Source organism: Acipenser ruthenus, chromosome 10 (genome assembly GCF_902713425.1).
Source record: "Acipenser ruthenus chromosome 10, fAciRut3.2 maternal haplotype, whole genome shotgun sequence".
Taxonomy (NCBI): domain Eukaryota; kingdom Metazoa; phylum Chordata; class Actinopteri; order Acipenseriformes; family Acipenseridae; genus Acipenser; species Acipenser ruthenus.
In genome coordinates this window covers 43,161,367-43,176,061 of record NC_081198.1, presented here as the reverse complement: position 1 = coordinate 43,176,061, position 14,695 = coordinate 43,161,367, and positions in this window count along the sequence as shown.

Here is a 14,695-nt window from a genome sequence, read left to right as displayed (position 1 = left end):
AGGGCTCTGGACTCTTGACCGGAGGGTTGTGGGTTCAATCCCCAGTGGGGGATACTGCTGTTGTACCCTTGAGCAAGTTACTTTACCTAGATTGCTCCAGTAAAAACCCAACTGTATAAATGGGTAATTGTATGTAAAATAATGTGATATCTGTATAATGTATAATGTGACATCTTGTAACAATTGTAAGTCGCACTGGATAAGGGTGTCTGCTAAGAAATAAATAATAATAATAATAATAACAACCATCTACTGAAAAAAAAAAAAAAAAAAAAATCTGTAACATCCAAGACTTGGCAGCCCAACCTCTGATAGCAATGGATTAAAGAACACCAGGACTTTGTTTGGATAAAATATGTTGTATAATATGCTTTCAAACTAAAACTTGTGTTGCAAACTTAGTTCTATCTTTTTAATACACAAATAACATAGCATGTCAATAATTATTACAAGGTGTTCTTTGTAATACCAAACATTTGCACAGCTATCAGAATTTGAGAAACATGTTTCAGAAAGGTGCATATTGTTCTGTAATCATGTCTGGAACAGTGGATTCCACGACTCTCTTTGGAGGTCTTGGTGGGGAGATGTTTGATAAAACTTCTTTGACGTAAAAAGTATTATGAAGGCCTGCTTCTCTGAGTGCTTGCTCAGTTCAAACTCGAGGATCAAAGACTATCTGGTATATATAATTTTTTTTTTTTTTTTTTAATTGTAATGGTAGAATATAATATACAATTTCAAACATAGAGCGGTCAGTAACAAAAGTAGATGACTGCGACTTATAGTCAGACCCTTTGCTCACGGCATAGAGGATAAACATGGAAGTGAGGAATTGTTTAAACTAGGTTTGAGGGGGGCAGGGTACAGCAGACGTGGCTGACAAAGCACTATCACTGTAACAATGGACACAAAAAGCCTTACAGAAATCAGAGGACACAGCTGGAAATGAAGCGTAGATAGACTTAGGACAGGGGGAAGGAGACACTTCCCTACAGAGTGGTGAGTGCATGAAATGGGCTACCTAGTCCTATTCTGAGATAAATCAGTGTCTAGAAACTGGCAGAAAGGCCTCCTCTCGTATGTTCCTATGTTCTTATGAATAGATAACATTTAGAAATATTTGCTAAAGCTTTTACTCAGTAATATTGTGGTTCCACAAATATTATGTATTTACTACAAAAATGTACCACGTAAATCACCAGTGGGCTGACTGTATTTGTGAAACATAGTGTAAGCTACAGGCCACTAACCTAGAATGACCCTGTACAAATGTTCATGAAATTTGTTTTGACTGTTATGAAATCTGGTCATGCTAGTTTGCCTTTTGGCCTTGAAAGAAATTTCTAAACATGTTTTTGTACATGTAGTTAATATTCAACTAAAGCAAACAGTTACAATTGTATTTTTTCTTTGTATTTTATTATCAAAACGTTATTTATGAGATACTGTATTTAGTCAGAATATAAATATATAAAAACATATTGATACATACCTGATTTTCACTGTATGTGTGCAAATTTTAAAAAAGTGGCCTTTGAAGAACAAACTCTTCATCTGCACCAATCCCAAGTCTTGCCTTTGATGCTTCTGTGTCACTCATCTTCCTCACAGGGTCAAATTCTGCCACGACTGCAACCGGTAGAATACAAAAACAGATATATTAATAACCGAGCCCATAAGCAAAAACAGAAAAGAGGATTGCTCCCCCCAGTGGTAATTCTTGTTAAATCTGTAACTTTTTACAAGAATAACAATGCATACATACTTTTTAAATTGTGTTAGATGCTACACCTGTTTAAAAAAAATCCTCAACTCATTCAATGACATGTTGTTTTGGTAAGCTGTCACAACAGCCTTTGTGACATCCTTGTATATCAAAAGTGTCCTGTATATTGCAGGGTATAGATTTGTAACCCTAATGAAAAGAAATGTCAGGGAGACGAACCTAATTTGTTACCTTTCTCTGTCTTTTTTAGCTTGCTCTGCCATGGACTTTTTCAGCCCCTCTAATTGCTGTTGGTCATTTGCTTCTCTGTGTAATATTGTTTAATCTGAAATGTGGTAAAGGTATACAATAAACGCTAAAAACTAACGCAACAAAAATGTTTGAATGTGAAATTTGAATTGCATATGTTCATCAATGAATATATATGAATAATATATTGAATATATTTAATCATACCCTGATGTAACTATCACTATTATCTGCTGTATTATTGAATTGTGGTTGTCACACTTATACTTTGCTTGAACAAAAGTTATTGTATTTCTTGCTCTTATTGTATTACTTGTATTGTAACACTTGAAATGTATTTGCTTACGATTGTAAGTCGCCCTGGATAAGGGCGTCTGCTAAGAAATAAATAATAATAATAATAATAATAATAATTAATATATATATATATATATATATATATATATATATATATATATATATATATATATATGGCAGCAGTGTGGAGTAGTGGTTAGGGTTCTGGATTTTTGACCGGAGGGTCGTGGGTTCAATCCCTGGTGGGGGATACTGCTGCTATACCCTTCAGCAAGGTACTTTACCTAGATTGCTCCAGTAAAAACCCAACTGTATAAATGGGTAACTGTATGTAAAAATAATGTGTAAAAAAATAATGTAATTGTATGTAAAAATAATGTGATATCTTGTAACAATTGTAAGTCGCCCTGGATAAGGGTGTCTGATAAGAAATAAATTATATATATATGTATATATATATATATATATATATATATATATATATATATATTTGTGTATATATATTTGTGATATAATATAACAAATCTTTGAGTAAATAGAATTAATTTAAAATAATAACCCTACCTTTTCTTTTTCCCGTGATCTTTTCTGCATACATTTCAGCTTTTCCTTGTTCTGTTTTTCCTATTCTTCTGCTTGCTTCCTGTCTGCTATAGCTGCTTCTAGCCTTGACATTTTTTTCTTTTGTGCACACCATTGTTCAAGCTGGGGATAGAAGGTAAAAAAAAATATCTTAGTATAGAAGTAAGTGCCAGCCACATCTTTGCCAAAAAAAACAAAAGGATACTTGGTCTAAAGTGAATATAACTAGATGGCTCTGGCCTTTACCTCTCTAAAGTCACTTCTGCTATGTTACATATACAATCTAGGGCAAGCAACTTGAACTGAACTCATATAAAAGCATGAAAGCATATAAAAGACTTATCAAAATATATATTAAAAAAAAAACATTATTTGAGTAGTTGCAATAAGAATTGCTCCAATCATAAACTGTCAAATAGTCATTTGTTCACAAGATGGTTTCTGACTTCCTTATATAATGAAAAATCTTATTAACTCACATGGAAACCTGTTCTGAGTAGCCAACATGTTAATGAGATGCCTAAAGGGTTTTGAACAGGTTTATTACACATACTTGAAGATAATGTCCTTAAGGAATAGAAAGAAGACAAGCATTGAATTGACAACAGAATTGACAGAAGGCACAGGTGTCGTTGTCCATCCATCAAGAGTCCAAAGCACCATGTGCTCTTGTGCATATTTTAACCTTTTAGTCTTGTTCCCCTTTCTTAACAGAGGTATTCTTACTGCAACACATCCTTTAATCCTGATTTCAAGAGTGACCTTCGTACTGTTGATGGATGGACAACGACACCTGTGCCTTCTGACAGTTTTGTTGTTAATTCAACGCTTGTCATCTTTCTACTCCTTAAGTATATTATCTTCAAGTATTGCACATCCTTGTTAGACAGCTTTTTGGGTCTTCCAGTCCTGGGTTTGTCAATTACAGATGATGTTTCTCTGTACTTGTTGATTATGCTACGGATACCACAACTTGAAAATCGAGTGATGTGAGCTATTTCACTCAATGTTTTTCCTTCTTTATTCAAGTCAAGGTTGTTATAATAGTAGAAAACATTAGTGGAGGCTTTGAGTAAATTGTTGATGCTCATAATGCATCAGAATAGAAAATTGCAACATGTCTAAGACTTTTGCACAGTAGTTTATGTCTAGCTGCTTTCCTGAAACTGCTTCTAATGGTCTTCAACTTTTATTCTGTGATTAACAAGCTAAGTTGGGTTTAATTAAACACATTTTAACAGAAGTGAGTGATTTTTCCAAAGATGACTTTATAAGCATCCTGTATATTACTGTAGTTATTTTGGTAGGTAGGGAAAATGTTGATTATATGTCACTGACAAGATACTATAGCAAATCTAACATACAACGTTTCTATCATTACTATTTCATAAGTGGTTGCCTTCTGGGGGAGGAATAGGGATGCTATTGCTGATCTTTCAATATTAAGTTAAGTGCATTAATGGCTGCTAATTAGGAGAAGGCAACTGCAAGCACTGGCTAGAAGGAGTTCCTGCTAAGTGAAACGAGAATCCCCCAGATAAAAAAAGGGCCAAGAAAGATGCATCTTACATTTAATAACAAAGATTGACAGTGACTTCTTAATGGCTAAACTGCTGCAGATGATGCTGATGCCAAATGCTCAGGCAGAGTTTGAATTTTTATCTCAGACACCAGCAGGGCACGCCATGCTGTGAGGCAAAGCTCATCAAGTTAATTACAGTGTTTTTGACAGACAATAATGAAAAGCCTTTTGATAAGCAGAAAACACTGTTGTGGAAATCACGGGCTGACGTACATACATTTATAGAAAATATTCAAAACTACAATGTATAAAATTCAGTAGAACTGAGATGCTTCATTACCTTGATAAACAGCTATCTGCTAGTTGTATAAAATAACTTTCATAATTCAAATAATTTTATAATAATTACAAACAAAAAAATAGTCTTAAGGACCAAAAAAGCCCAGTCAAATTTGAATGTTTCTTGATTTCTGTTTCATTATGAATTTATATACCGGTATATCATATTGTAACTTTTTATTGTATCTAGTAATTTACCAGAGCTCACCTTGTCTTTCAGTTCAGCACAGATTTCTTGTTGCTGCCTTCTGTCATTCTTCAGTGCAATCTCTTCTTCATAAGCCATACTTGCCTCATCAAGGGTTGCTACTGCCTAACTGTAAGTCCTTTTTATCTCAGATCCAGCCCCGTACAAGAGATTTTTGCTCCTCTACTGTAAAACGGTACCAGTCCCAAGACCTCTGATGGTCACTCTGTAATATAAACAACAACATTATTGTTTTCACTGCTGGGTTATTATTTGTAGATTTGATATATTCAACATAAATGTGTGCATTAAAATATTTTACATTGTAGAATCAAATGCACTGACAGTAAATTCACAAATTAATGGTGAAATGTCCTGATATCTACTGTAATCTAAGCTTGAAAAAAAATAGTAAAGGCATTTCCTCTCCAGCCAGCAGAGGGCACACCAGCAATTCAGCAGTACAGTGTATATCACTGGATCTGCTGACTACAATATATTTTTAGATACAGTATTCATTTTTTACAAAGCATTTAAAAATGTGATTTTGCACTTGATTCAAGCTTCCAGCACATTCCACACAATAGTTTATTCTACAGCAAATATTTAAACTGTATGAAATGTCATTTTTCTTCTTGTGAATTTGCCTTCACATAAAGTGCATAACCAATCTTACTATACTAATAACGGAGAATGTAAATTATCGATCTATCTTGCACATAGTAACACATTTATCATTACTTCAAAATCAAAGCTTTGGATTTGAATTTTAATTATACTCAATGTGCTTGTTTATGACAGAAGGAGATTGCATTTTTATGGCAGAAGCAGATAAGACTGATAAGTGCAAAGGTCAAAGTGAATGTAATTACTGAACGTGGTCACAAAATATTGTTTAAGCATTCGTGTATACATGATAAAACTTGGCTTGGGAATGAGATTCAACTTATTTACATTTTGATGCAACTACACATACCTCTACAGGGAAATACGTTTTTTTAAAAAATAATAAATTCCATTTAATATTACGTTTCAGAAAACGATTCATAAGAATGACACTTTCTTAACTACGGTGTTTCTACTCAGGAGAACTACACAGTAAATACAAACATATTTTGACTATGAAAATGCTCATCAAAAAAGTGTCTATTTAAGATAATTAGAAATACAGACAATAGACAAGTAAACCTGCATTAATTCAACAATGAGCAGAAAATAAAGATTTTACGCAGACAGGTTCAGAAATTCATTAATGAATCTGCACATTTTGAACTACTGTGGTTCTGATCCTTCTTTGCAACTTGGTCCTTAGCTGTTTCTGTACATGTGAACTGCTTTGGTTGGATACAAGTTTGACTAAACTTTCTTAATCTACAGTTTCTTTGCCTAGTTGATATAACCTTTTGTTATACACTGTGAACCATTATACCATCACTTAATATTTCTTTAAGTAAAGAATAGGACCTGCATAACATTATTGTTTTTATTATTATGCATTGAAAAAGTAACGTGATAGGAATAAGGGCTGTGATGAGACTAACCAGTTCTTGTTTTGATTTGTGAGGCAACAGTCTTCGAGCATATTCATGTACATGGTTCTTCTGTTCTGAAGATCATGAGGATAGTGGTCAATAGTGGTATATATAGAGAGAGAAAGAGTGTAGTGTAGTGTATTGATTTATTGTTTTCTGCTCACAAAATATTTCTCTCATCCAAATATTTTCTGATTTGTTTGTTTTTGTTTTTGTTTTTTTAAGTTTGAGCTCAGCAAGATCTGTAGCAATGTGCTCTCCACTAAATACCATATAAGGTGCTTCTAGATAGTTCCCTACAAGGGATTTTTGAATGGTCATAAACTCAAAAGGTTTCTACATCTATACCTGTCCAGAGCCTTCAGTCATTCATTAATGTTCTGTAGCCTGGACTTGTATTTCAAATGTCTGGAATTCATTCAGCAATAAAGCCTTCAGATCAGGATAGGGACAATGCAAAAGTAATACCTACATGGGTATTTGCTCTAAATCACTGGGAATAACTTCCAATGAAAAAAGAAATACCTCTAAAAGAAAATATATATGATATCATTAAATTATGTGTTGCAAAGGGCATCAGTTATTTGAATTGTGATCCTGTTTCCACAGATAAATATCTGATGTTGCTACTAAACCTACCTCAGTTCCAGTCGCACTGATACTTTCTTCTGCAGCTTGAATTTCACACTTGAGTTTTTCTATTATGTCTTTCTGATGCTCCTTCACAAATTCAACCTAAAATGTCACAGAAGCCCCAAAACAAACAGTATGGTAAATTATATTGATCTTGTGGTTTATATATTATTCCCTTAGTGTTATTGGTTTGAGGATGACATTAAAAGAAAAAAAAAATTACATTTCATTTTATTTTATATTAACCATCAAGTCAAATTGCCATTATTCAAAAATCTGTCCATCTGTCTTGCCCACACATAAGTAAAATTGTTTTTGCCTCTACTTTCACACATTTCCAGTATGCTGGTTTAATTTAGTGAGCAAACAAGGGTTTTTTCAGACACCCAAAACAAATATTCACAGTATAAATATTAGAAAATAGCCGTGAAAATGTAACAAATAAAATGTCACGCATTGATCAAAATATTTTAGAAATGTAGTAAATTAATGTCCAGATATAAATACAAAAATACAAGTATTCAAATATCATTAATTAGCTTAGTACATCTTAAAATAACATACTAATGAATATATTTGTTGTGTATGGTTAAAATACATGTAATTTCTGATGACAATACCTTAAAGTGATTGTAGCTAACAAACAAAATAATTCCATAATTGCACATACATTTACTTTTTTTTTTATCAAAGATGCATTTTCCGGTACTACACCAGGTTAAAGAAATCTCTGCGGGTCTTGCTTTCAAAAGCATTTTCACAGTCATTTCACCTAGAGAGTAAAATTGTCCCGACCCCTTCAAAACCGTAACCAACCAGCTGCTTCACCTACAGACTGACAATGTTTGCAGCCAGTAAGATGCTTAACCCCCAAAGTGCTGAGATAACCCATGAAGTCCAAGGATAACACATATCCTCGAAGGCAAGCAAATAAACTGAGGAATTGTTTAATCTAGTGTTGTACCAGCTGTAATGTTGTTGGGCCATAAATGCTTGCGATATATTTTCTTGGACCTGTACATTTAAGATATATATATATATAGTGAATGGAAAAGCACAACAGGGAAGATTTATGAAACTATTTAGTTAGTTACAGTTACTTGAACAGTAGCCTTTCTGCAGCCATTGATTTTTTAGCTTTTTAGTTTGTATTCTTCCTTGTTATGTGCCCTTGGCCGACACAGGCAGAAGTGTTGTTCCTTTCTCTCTACCCCCAGAAGATGGTTCCATGGCTTGCACTATACAGCTATACTGTAGATCATCCATTACTATTAAACCCTAATTCAGTTTCAATCAAATAAATGCATAACACATAATTGAATGTATTGTTTCTTTTAGATTTTCTTTAACAGTTATGGGTGATAGGCTGCATAGTATTTCGAAACTATGCAGCCTACAAACAATAAATGCATATCAACAAGACCTTAAAAAAGTTCTAGTTTCATTTTGATTAATACATAATAAAAAAACTAAAAACAATAGTGAAAAAAAGGTTGCATACAATGCTCCCAAACAGTACTTTTATAAATTAATAAATACAAAATTAAAAATATCATACAATAAGTCATGCAACCACTGTCTATTTCCATCTCATTTTCATCATATCGTATTTAGCTGATATTTGATGGACTAACAGGAGGAGGCAGAATTTCCATTACGACATCACAAGACAAATCTGGGCAAAGTAGGTAGGGACCTAGGGAATACTGTACTATTAATAACAGATTCCTGTTTGACAAAGTGTTAACATGAACTGCAGCTACTAGAACATATTCTAACTGGTGTTGTTAGGCTTTAATAAGGGACATAATATTATATAAGGTGACAGCTCCCTAGACCAAAACCTGAGAGAGATTAAAATAAAGGTGATATTTCAAACCGAAACATTAAGTACTTTTTTAAACCAACATGAAACGGTTAAAACTTCAAGCACACAATCGTCCAGAAAATAAACAGAATGCTGTCCAGTACAATCAGATAGCCAGCAGTACTGCGTCTTAAATTGATTTTTGGAAACAATTTATTTTCCACTTGTAACACAAAGGAAACTGGGTGCAACTCACAGAGCGGATTTCTAACAGCAGGGTTTTTTTTTTTGACTGAGGGGGTGATGTAAAACAAAAAGCTAGTGTAAGAGTTTATATAGCTGCAGGTTTCTGAAAAACGATAAATGTTCCACTCAATGTGTGTATGGGCTTGATGAATACAAATAAGGGCTAAAGGACAATAAGGACAGTGTAGAACAAAAACAAACAAACATAATAACAAAGCAGAAAATAATGCTACTTCTACATAGTATTCAAGCACTCATAAAAATGGTTAAAACTGAAGATGAAAATGAAAATAGCCTGACACAAACAGTTAATTTGTGAATGAAAATGGATGGTGATTTTACTTATGAATTAATCTGCTAAATTCTGGCATGTGCATCATGCCAGAATAATGTTACCATGTTTTAAGTAACCAGAAACCATTTAAACATTTGCACATAAAAAAATAAAATGTTCTCCTTTTTTTTTTAGCCTCTCTACCCTGTCTAAGCTAAATGTAAGTATTATCATTAGTCATTTAATAACATCTGGAGGACAGCAGCAGGATCAGATTTGAATTCTCACAATTAACAAATTGAAAGCACAAGCATTATTCTATTAAACTAGCAACAAAGGTTTCTTTGACACAAGCATGTTCTCACCTGCTCCCGCATTAAGTCACAGCCAAACATATTTTGCAAGGCATTGTGGTGCACTTCTAACAGTCTGTGTTGTAAATCATTCCTTAACTGCCCAATAGAATCCACCCTACCAGCTTTAAATGCTGTCCTGTCTTCCTCCAATTTTAGCTATGTTGCCAAATAAAAGAAAGAAAAGGTGAACTGCAAAATTACTGAAAAATTAATTAACCAATTAAGTATTTTGTTTCAATGTAAAAAAACAGTATACCATACCCCTTCATTTCTGAATTTGTCCCATGCTCCAAAAACTGCTCAAGCTCCAAATCAGCTCTGCCTAAAATATGGAAAGAAATCGTCGTTTTTTATTTCGCTTCTGCTGGTAAAAATTGTCTGTGGATAGTTCACCTCATTGTGCTTCTGTGTCTCCTACTGGTCAGGTAAATAACCAGGCTGGGTGAAGACTAGCCAGGCTAGGCCCTGCTTCCCCAGGATTCAAAACCTTGGAACCATTTGTAAATTTGACGGGAGATAAGAGACGCCAGGCCTGACAGCAGAGTTGTCCATAGACCTTCAGTCCCCATGATCAGTAAATGGACTGCAGCAATGTGTCAACACTTGAATGAAGATACCCTATGTGTCGACACACGTTGTGTTTATTTTTTGTCTTGTTTCAGTAATAATAAAACAACATTTTTAAACAAAATGTAAGAGGAATTTTATATATAGCTAATATTAGCGGTCAAGTCTTAAAGAAGACGAGATTTTTAAGTGTGCGAACAACTTTGTCTCCAAGAGCGTAATCAAGCAAAGTATACATGGTTGATTTTGTCATTGTTGTTAACTATTTTGTAACTCTGCAGAGACGTTAATATATTAAGTGCCTTATGGTCGGCACCTCTTTTTGGAAAAAGATTTGCTGTGCATGAATGTCTTCATGATTATATATATATATCAGTCAGTTTTCTGGGGTACACCGCTCACAATACTGTATTTATTTGTTTATATGTTTTTTAAATAAAGGCTACTTATTTTATATTTTTTGATATCCTGTGAGTTAAGAACTGAATGCAAAGCTTGTTTTAACGCTGTTATTGTGCTGGCCAGAGACCCGCGCTTACAACTGCATTATTTTCTACATTTTCTTTAAATTCTCAAATTAATAATTGATACCCTGGTAGTAAAAAGAGACCCGGGTCGGGTCAGGTAATTTAAAACCTGACCGGTACCTGGGTTTTCATTTACCCGTGCCGATCCCTGATATATAAAAGGAACCACTTAAGAAATGGCGGAGGGGGGATGGAATTGTATTTCTGTTTGGCTGGCTTTCAAAGGAACCTATATTGTTTAAAAATGGTACGCTTGGATAAATATACTTAATTTGAATCCTAAACATTCCACTAGTTGGTGATAACAAAATGAAAACTGATCAAGCAGAAAAATGCATACAGTAGCCACAACGCTGTCTTCCCTCCGGACACATCATAGTACTTGTAGCGGATGCCTCCTGGCAGGGCTGTATCAAGGGCTGAGTGAGGGCGGAACTTCAGTTTTATTGCAGCAAGAGGGCTATCATGAGGGATTCCCCCGTATGACCTTCATATACAGTATATCTTTTGCCATTAAGCAGAAAATTAAGTGTTTTGCGATATCGATTCCAAAGTACTTGCAGTACTTGCTGATTGTGATGACACATTTATGCCTCATATGACAGACATAAAACACAATTCAAAAGTAGGATACATTTCTAATTTAAATGCTTCATTGCGTTATGACAAATTTAATGAGAAAAATGTCACTCGTTCTGCGGTCAGCTTTAGAACACCAGGTGTGATAGACGTGACGGCGATACGTAGGCAGTCCTCCAAAGATTCTTGTGTCAGCCTGTTTCATGCATCTGTTTTTAATATTGCTTTCATTACGGAATAAGCCGCTTCGCGTGTGTAAGTAGATCCAAACATGGAGAGCACAAACAGAGCCAGCGGTAGTTGTCTGGACATATATAGGCGGACCAGAATTGCTTTGTAAATGAATTCAGTTTTCAGCAACGACGATGCCTGCAATTATACTAGTTCTAGTTGCTGTATTGCAAGTGGCCCGCTCTGTGGAGTGGTACACTGTACTACAGGGTACCACTCTAAGAAAATGCTGCTCTTTAGCAAGGCTAAATATTGTATGCATATGAAGTCATTCACCAGTACAACATAAAAAAAACAAGTGGAAGTGTGTTGTATTTTCATATACAGTTAACGTAATAAACCCACCTATATCTTCTGATCTGTGGTCTGTGATAAACAAACAAAGGTCTCTCCCACTCATGGCTACCACATGTACTTAAAGACAAATTCAAATTATAACACAAAAGAAAGAATTCAATAAAGCTTGAGTCTTTTGGTTTTAATTACACAATATGCAATTGTTGCTTAATATTGCTATTCATGAAATAGCTTAGGTGGGCTGTGCATTACTTAAGTAATATTGGCATGGAGCCTAATGACTGTACAAAAACAAAATAGTCAATCATTTTATTTTGTTGCCAGTAAAACATTCTTTTCACACTAATTTGCCCAAATTTAGATTTGAACTCTGTAAATGTATCTTTTCTCTATATAGTGCATGTGTGTTATTTTAAACCTGCTAGACCTGCAGTGACCTAGGTCCATTCCACAAAGGCAACCAGCTCAGATAATGATATTAGGGGAAGTCTTTAGGAACAGGATCATATAGGCAGCTATAAATAAAAAAAATAGACAGCATTTTGGTTAAAAAAAAGTCTTTAACAAATAATTATAAAGTATAAGGTCAGCATGTGCAACTGTAACAAACAGTCATTATCATCCTGTTTACTGTATTCCATGTACCGCTAGATTTATTTATATGAACATGCAGGCCTTTTTTTTGCATTTTCATTACCAAATTGTTTGTTTAATGCTGTTGGCATAAATTATCCTCCATATGGCAGCTGAAGTTAAAGTTTTTTTTATATACTGTATTGAATTAATGCTTCCATCCAAAGAACTGTCAGTAAAGATAAGCCACCCTTGCGCTGTGTGCAGCTGAATGAAAATAATATAGACTGTCTGAGCAGAATGAGAATTTGAACACACACTCAATGTTCTATTCCACATCAAATAATTGCTATTTTTCTATAGCATGAACCACTGGTTATGTCTCAAAATTGTGGGTCTGAAATGTTTTAAAACAAAGAGCATTGAATTTAGATCGTTTTACTGTGTGGTGCAAATAGTCAAGGAGGTTATGTCTGCCCGATTCAACAGAGAACATTTCCTATGATGGGACATCATAGGGACTTATGGGACACCAAGTTCAACAATGGTCAATATTGTGCTGTGGTTCAAAGGGAAATGCATGGGCTTACACCACTAGAACTTATTTGTAATAAAAAAAATGTAGTAATTGAAAAAAATTGATACCAACAGGAACAGATGTTGTCTAGCCATATGTGTGTTTATGATGTGTGTTTTATTTTCACTTGTTAATTTATACTTTAGTTTGGGAGTACAGTATGTAGCTTTTTATTATTATTGGAATTGTTTTGTATTATCATTATTAGCTTCAATGAAACTGGGTCTCCTCTTTTGGTTTCTCCTACCACCTTTGACTCCCACATCTCCTCCAGCATCTCAGAATGTCTCTCGGCTATCTCAACTTGGACGCACTCTCAGCACCTCAAACTCAACCTCTCTAAATCTGACCTTCTCTACTTTCCTTCTGCTTCCTCTCCCTCTAACCTCTCTATCTCAGCATCCCTTGACTCTATCATTCTCTCTATCTCCTTCTGCTAAAAATCTAGGTCTCCTTCTTTCAACACATCTCCTCCATGGCATCCACTTGCCACTTCTTTCTTAGCAACATCTACGAATGCGTCCTTTTCTCACTACTTATTCCACTCAACTCCTGGTCCAAGCTCTTGTACTCTCAACTTGGAGTACTGGAACTCTCTCTTTGCTGGTCTCCCTGCTTCGGCTATCCACCCCCTTCAGTTGATTCAAATTTCTGCTGCTCATCTTGTAATCTCCCAACATAACTACTCTCATGCTACCCCTCTGCTTCACACCTTCCACTGGCTACATATCTCTTCTGGCATTCAATTCAAGACCCTTGTTCTGGCCTACCGCTCTCTTCACCAAACTGCCCCCTCGTATCTCCAATCGCTCGTGTCTCCCTACACCCCCTCTTGCCCTCTCGACTCCTCCTATTCCTGCCTACTATTTATGCCTTCAAGCCACTCTCCATCCTTCTGTGCCCGCTCCTTCTCTTCCCTAGCCCCCCTGTGGTTGAACCAGCTACTAGAGAACTTCCGGACTGCTCTGTCTTTCATCGCCTTCTGCTGCCTCCTCAAGACCCACCTGTTTAGACTGCACTTGTAGATCTATTCCTCCTACTATGCACTGGACTTGCCTGACCTAAACACCATGTTCCGGAGTCAGACTCTCACCTAATGCACTATCCTTGCACTACTATGATGTAATTGTAGATATAACTTGTTTTAATCCTAACTTCTTTTTTCCTAGTTCATATTGTATTTTAGTCATTATATTACACTTACTGTAAATTACTGTATTTAAATATTAAGCTTGCTTTGTTAGCATTTACTGTCCTGTACGTCGCATTGGATAAAGGCATCTGACAAATAAATAAATAAATAAGTTTCTTTTGATGCTCAAATATGTGATACGTTATAACTCACTACCCCACTAAAAATCAAATAATTTATACAAGTTTTTGTTGCTGTAATTGTAACATCTTAATTATTTAAACAATAGTGGTGCATCTTAATACTTCCACCCTAAAATATATCATCTAAACTAATCTAAATCTAAATTAAGGTATTAATATTAATAAGTAGGTCAAAGTAGGTACAACCTGGGGTAATTAAACAATAATTAAAACAGACCCCTGTAAATGATTTCTGGACGATGAATTACGATACATT